Source organism: Amborella trichopoda, chromosome 3 (assembly GCF_054954075.1).
Source record: "Amborella trichopoda isolate Santa Cruz 75 chromosome 3, AtrichopodaSantaCruz75HAP2 v2.0, whole genome shotgun sequence".
Taxonomy (NCBI): Eukaryota; Viridiplantae; Streptophyta; class Magnoliopsida; order Amborellales; family Amborellaceae; genus Amborella; species Amborella trichopoda.
Window position 1 is genome coordinate 9,470,248 of NC_142338.1, and position 7,606 is coordinate 9,477,853.

Below are 7,606 nucleotides of genomic sequence, written 5' to 3' on the forward strand. Positions count from 1 at the left end.
ATATTAAAAGATTAAAAAAAATCAAACAATAAATCTAAAATATTTTTTATAATAAAATGAATATAATTAAATTAATTTAATGGGGAAATGGATCCATATGGTTTAGGAATTCAATATGCAAAAATAAGATACTTCACCTTAAACTGTGGACTACAGACCACACTTGCTTTATCAAAACGACTTACTGTTTCCCATGACCTACAGTCTAAGCAATGACTCATTAGCGGGTCACAAAAGTCTGGCCGATGAGCCAAGGGGTTGCAATCTCAGTCTGTGGATTACAGGTCCTCCCCTAAGGACGAGTCAAGGTCACCACGACTTGATACGACCACAGCTCTATGGTGCATAGGGGTATCTCTCGCACATGCGTACGCTTTACCAAAAGGTGGATATCTGGCTTTCCCAAATGATTTATCGATATGCATGTCGTGTGATGGATCATAGATGATGTTTTGGCCCCTGTCTCTGTAGGCCTACCATCACATACAAGGGTCACATAGTCTCTCGGCTCACTCATCCAAGCATAAGCTCCGACCTCATCAAGGGATAACCCAGAACCCTTCTCAGTTTATTCTCTATGCTCAAGTACCTCTGGTTTTCCAACCGACTGACCTAGATCGTCAAGCACAGTCCGGTATCAGCAAACATCATTTGCTTAGTATGGTTCGCGAGGGACCACATTCCCACTGAGTTTATGTTCTACTATAATAAGTGTTTTTCATTACATACTCATAAGGCATTTAAAGGCCACATAAACCCAACATCTCCCACTTGGCCTTTGAAGGCCTTACATTATCTCTTCCTCACTTTCTCTCATCCCCATCTCTCTCATATGTCTTATAAAAATAATAGGGACAACTCCCTTAGTCAGAGGATCTGCAATCATCAAATCTATAGATTTGTAGCTGATCTCGATCTCTTTCAATCTCACCTCATTTCTCAGGTGATAGAAGTATGGCTTTATATGCTTGGAATTCTTGTGAAACCGAGGCTCCTTAGAGATACAAATAACTGACGTATTTTCACAGAAAATTCGCACTGCCTCACAACATACAGGATGAAAATTAAGTTGATTAAGAAACTTCTTAATCTACAAAGCCTTCTTGGCTGCTAGACAGCATGCCACATATTCGGATTTCATGCTAGATAATGCCACTATATCTTGTTTCTTCGACTCCCAAGAAATCGCACCCCCTCCAAGTATAAACACATACCTAGATGTAGGCTTCGCATCATCTGGATCCTTGAGATAACTTGCATATGAATATCCCTCTATTGGTATTTCAGATCCCCCTTTAGATGTGAGCGTATAGTTCATGATCCCCTTTAAATATCCGAGAATTCTTTTTATTGTTTTTCAATGCTCCTCTCTTTGATTGCTTTAGAAACGGCTCACCAGACTCATGACGAAGGACAAGTCAGACCTTGCTCCCGTCATTACGTACATAAGGGACCCAACTGCGCTCCTATATGGCACTCTCTCGATGGCTCTTATATCCATGTTTTCGGTAGGACATATTTTATTATTAAGCTTCATCTTTTTGTCAATTGGGGTAGACATGAGCTTACACATACTCATATCAAACTTTTCCAGTATCCTCTTATAGTAAGTTGCTTTGGAAAGTTGGATAGTCTTCTCTCTCCTGTTTCTTATTATCTTGATGCCCAACACACATGAAGCTTCTCCAAGATCCTTCATATCGAAGTGTTGTGTAAGGAAATTTTTTGTCTCTATTGCTAGGGCAATTGAGCTACTAACAATTAGCATATCATCTACATATAACGATATAATGACCAAATCACTCCCACTGACCTTTTGATATATGCAATAATCCTCATCATTTATAGAGAATTCTGCAAGAGCAAAGGTCTCTTAGAATTTTATGTACCACTGTTGCGATGCTTATTTCAGGCCACAAAGGGATTTATTAAGTTTGCATACCAGGTTCTCTTTCCCTTTCTCTTCAAATCCCTCAGGTTGGATCATGTAAATTTTCTTCTTCTAAGTCCCCATTTAGAAATGTTGTTTTGACATCTATTTGATGAATCTCAAAGTCAAAATGGGCTGCTATAGTTATAAGGATTCAGATGGATAGAAATTTGGCAACATGGGAAAAAGTTCCTTATAATCTATTCCTTTTTTCTAGGTAAAACCCTTTACAACCAACCTAGCTTTGTATTTTTCTATGTTTCCTTCAGAGTTCAACTTTTTCTTGAAAATCCACTTACAACCAATGGCCTAATGTTTTCGAGGTAGAGGTACTAATTCCCATACATAGTTTTGATTAATGGAAGCATACCCATCTTTCATGGCATCTACCCAGTATTCCCTTTCAGGACAGGATAATGCTTCATGGTAGGTTTAGGCTCAAAATCTGGATCTTCCCCAACTCTATCAAAATGTTCCCTAAGGTAGACAAATTGTTCTAGGTACAGAGGTAGTATACTAACTCGGTTACTTTGTCTTGGTTCGGGTAAGGGTTCACTTTTTTTAAGGGGCTCGGGCTCAGGTTGGGATTGTTTCGAAGTTTTAGGTTTTGGTTTACGAACTACATCCTTGTTTTTCGTCTCCTCAAAGAAGTCAACTTGTTTTCTACTCACCCTTGCTTCAAGGAATTCTTCCTCGAAGAAGTGAGTATCGTGATTCTTAATGATCGCCCTTGTTTCAAGGTTGTAGAATTGATACCCCTTACCATGATCTGGGTAACCAATGAAATGGATTTGACAGTTTTGGGTTGTAATTTGGTTTTATTTTAGTGTGGGATAAGGACATGGGCTGAGCAACTCCAAACTTTCAGGTGATCAATTTCGTGAGGAGTAAGTGGAGTAGCTTTTGTGGGAGTCTGATTAAGGATGTTGCATGCTGTCAACACGGCCTCTCCCCAAAAGTCTAAGGAAAGATTTGCATGCCCTATCATATTCTTTACCATTTCAACTAAGGTCATATTATGTCTCTCAACTACACCATTTTGTTCAGGAGTATAAGGCATGATGTATTGATGGATAATTCCATTTTGAACATAGTGTTATTTAAAAATGTCAGATGAATATTCTCCCCCTTTATCGGTTCTAAGGACTTTGATTTTCAGGTTGGTTTGATTTTCTACCTCGGCCTTATATTCTTTGAATTTTTTTAGGGCTTCGGATTTTTGTACGAATAAGGTATACATGGCCATATTGCGAGTGGTCATCTATGATGAAATATCTTTTTCTACTTTTGGTGGTCATATTCATAGGTCCACATATGTCACTATGAATGATTTCCAATACGTTAGTAACTATTTTTGCCCTGGTGCTATTTTTCCTTATTAATTTTCCTTGCATACAAGATTTGCATACCTTCGATAAATCTCCTTTGTAATTTTGAAGAATGCCGTCCTTTTTCAATCTTTCCATTCGTTTGATATTAATTCATTAGGGGACGAAACATAAGCAACATTCTCTTTTATTTCAATAGTAAATAGCCCATCTACAAGTCGTCCATTCATGATCACATTTTCCCCCTTCTTGATCACTACTTTCTCTCCAATGAAAGTGGTTATGAAACTAGCCATAAACATCTTAGGAACCGATACCAAGCGCTTCCTCATATCAGGAGCATAAAGTGCTTGTTTTAGGATCATGATGCTCTCACTCTTCAATTTCAACTCAAAATCTCCAACTCTAAGTACGCCTTCTGATTTTCTCCCATATAAATATATTGTTGCCCTGGCCTCATGGGAGTGAAAGAAAGGAAACCTTCATTGGTGTTTATGACAAGAGTCGTAAGCTCCGAGTCAAGACACCAGGAAGCTCCCTTGGGGTTAGCCAGCATAGACTCAAATACCACCCATGCCAATTCCTTATTGGTCCCTCCAGATTTATTGAACCGACAACTACTGGCTATGTGGTCCACTTTCTTGCAAAAAAAACACGTTCGAGTCTCTTTTTTTTCTCCCTTATTTCCAAAGTCTCTCTTTTTGAAATATCTTTTCTTCCCAAAATAATTTTTTCCATTTTCTTTTTTAAATTTAAAAGAAGGTGTAGATTTTACCATATGCAAGGCTTCCCTTGGGGTTGTTGTCAGTGCTTGTCTTGAGTTTTTCCTCTCGTCTTCTACTTTGATTGTAGTGATTAGCTCCTCCAGTTTTGGTGCCTTCCTTCTGGTCGAGATAAAAGATAAGAAGGTCTCCCATGAATTAAGAAGTGAATTCATGAGATGAATCACTTGCATTGATTCATTGGGTTTCATGTCTGTGTCTTCTAGCTCTCTGACTAACTCACGAAAGACGTGTATATGATCTGCAAACTTGGTACCTTCTGCCATTTTTAACTCATTATGCCTCCTCATAGCCATGGTTTGCTTCATGAAAGAGGGTTTAGCGTATTCTCTTTCAAGTCTATCAAAAATCACACTTGCAGTATAATTTGATTCCTACTAAAAAGCATACGAGTCAGTCATAGCACATAAAAGAATGTGCTTGCATCTGAGGTTCCTCCTCGTCCAACTTGCGTACTCATCTTTAATTTCTTGAGATAAGTCGTCAGTTGGACGACGAGGTCGGTTCTCATAGAGTACCTCATGCAAGTTTTCTTCATAGAGTACATATTTGATTTTTCTTCTCTAGGAAGCATAGTTGATCTCATCAAACCTTTCGGTTTTTTGGGATCTTTGAGATGAAGGTACTTGCAGCCATATCTTTCTATTCTCAAGCAAAAATAAGAAAATACTCCTAATGACAATCAAGTAAAACTAGCTCTGATACTAATGAAAGTAAGACCTATGTGACCCTTTTACCGGTGACTATATTTTTTTTTTAATCACCCTTTTTGATGGGAAAATGGTTTAAGGAAAAGGGTATAATGGTCCATGCACCTTTCATAATGTTGATGAGTCATCTATAGAATGGATGACTTAGATCTCTCACCCCACAAAATCAACGGTCTATATTTAATCTCAAGAAATAGGCAAACTATGAGAAACCCTAAGACACCCTAAACCTAAATAGGGGTGTACCCTCCCCTATTTTCTACTCTTTTCTATCTCATCTCTCTCTTCAAGGTTTGTCTCTCTAACCCTCTCTCTCTCCTAAGACCCATAGGGGCACACCCCAACCCTAGGCCTCCCACTCTCTCTCTCTCTCTCTCTCTCTCTCTCTCTCTCTCTTGACCTAAAGATAATAAGGGTTGGGAAATTAGGGTCAAGCCTAAATTATTTTTGCGGTTAGGGTTTTGTAGAGATTTAAGGGTGCTTACTTAATTTGACCGAAATTGGCTTTCCCAATTCGAGCTTAAAGTTAGACCGTTGAGCCCGCACCATCGGATGTTGGTGACTCGGTGTAGCCCGGTTGAAGTAATCTCCAACATCTTCTTTTATTTCATATAAATTTATTTTTATTCTCAAATGTAGTATTTAGTTGTATAAATGGCATCAAGTGGTTGAGTTTTATTTTATTGATAAGTTGCCTTTATTATCTATTAAAATATCATGCATTCCATAAAATTGCATAATCCATCTCATATATTCCATAAAGTATTTCAAAAGATATCAAGTTAATATTTGTTATCTCAATTAGATAAGATATGGTCAAAATATACCATATTTCAATTTCACCACATGCATCAAGATATAATTACCAAAAATACATTTAGAGATTTCAAAGCCATGAGAAGGAAGCATGCAAGGGGTGGGGCATGCCACCCATATTTGGGCCCCAACCACTTGTCACATGGTGGGCCCATGTGTACTATGGGTCCCCATGAGATTTTACAAAATAAATTTAAAACATTATTTGAATTTTGTAACTTTGTAAAATTAATTACTTCATTTTTATATATCCAAAAATCAGAAATAAAATATTAAAAAATTAATAATAAATCAAATAATAAATCTAAAATAATTTTTATAATAAAATGAACAAAATTAAATTAATTTGATGAGAAATGGATCCACATGGTTTAGGAATTTAATCTGCAATAATGAGATACTCCACCTTCAACTGTGGACTACAGACCACACTTGCCTTATTGAACCGATCTAGTGTTTTTCATCATCCACAGTCTAAACAAAGGCTCATTAGCGGGTCACCAAAATCTGGCCGATGAGCCAAGGGGTCGCAATCTCAGTCTGTGCATTATATGTACTCCCCTAGAGACGAGTCAAGGTCACCACAACCTGATGCGACTACAACTCTATGGTGCATAAGGGTATCTCTTGCACATGCATACGCTTCACACAAAGGTGGATATCTGGCTTTCCCAAACGATCTATCGATATGTATGCCATGTAATGGATCATAGATGAGGCTTTCACCACTGTCTCTGTAGGCCTACCATCACACATAAGGGTCACACAGTCCCTCGGCTCACTCATCGAGGCATAAGCTCCGACCTCATCAAGGGATAACCCAAAACCCTTCTCGGTTTATTCTCTATGCTCAGGTACCTTGGGTTTTCCAACTGACTTGCCTAGATCGTCAAGCACAGTCCGGTATCTGCAAACATCATTTGCTTAGTATGGTTCCCGAGGGACCACACTTCCACTGAGTTTATGGTCCACTATAATAAATGTTTTTTATTACACACTCATGAGGCCTTTAAAGGCCACATAAACCCAACAATAGTTTCGATAAAATTTTGGCTTTATAGATTACATAATTGAAAATTTTCAATTCTATGAGCATGCGTTCATAGCTCATAAAATCCTGAACCACATATTAGAAAAAACCAATCTCTCTCTCTCGAAGTCCTTTTCCTTCAATAATTTGGGGGAAGGGGGAGAGAGAGATAGTTTAGAGAGAGAGGTATTAGGATTTAAGAGCCCTCTTAGATGTAGAAATGTGAGTGCCAACAGTTGTATTTCATAAATATCGTGTATTTATTCAACTAGAAACAAAATAGGCTAGAGTACGAGCCATAATACGAGAAATAACGCATGAAACATGCATACCACAAGAACACAAAAATTTACAAGGCTCACCCATAAAGGACTACATCCACGGGCACGACAAACTAAAATCTATCATTCTAATGAAAATTACATTATAGATTTTGGAACATAGAGTTACCTCTCTAACCCTCGATAAAACCAAGTCGGGCAAACCCTTATAAACCAGCTCTCCCCTACCGATATCTCATCTCCCTCTAACCCACGACAATACTCAGTCGAGTAAACCCTTATAGACCGGCTCTCCCTAGCCCATATCTCATCTCTATTCTACAGCAAAACCATTGTCCAAGAAAAGACCCATAAGAGCAGAGACTTTCTCTCACTAAAATGGCCTCTTAAATTACAAGAGGCACCGCAGTAGTATTTTTCTCCATAAGAAGCTCAACTTTCTCTAACTAAAAGGCGTCTCAATTTACCGGAGGCAGTATTTCTCTTTGTAAGATGCTCTCTTCTCTCTAAGGGGAGGCCTTGGCTCTCATGCACAGGAGGCCCCTGCGTCTCTCTCTCAAGAGGAAGTCACATTTTCCCATATGGTACTCAAATATGACATATGTATTTTTTCATCTTGCATCATATATATAAGTTTAGGAATCCACACGTAATAGGAAACTTCCTATAGATGTTATATGTATCTCAAAATCAAAAGAGATATCCAGAGTCATAATCTTTTTGGCTTTT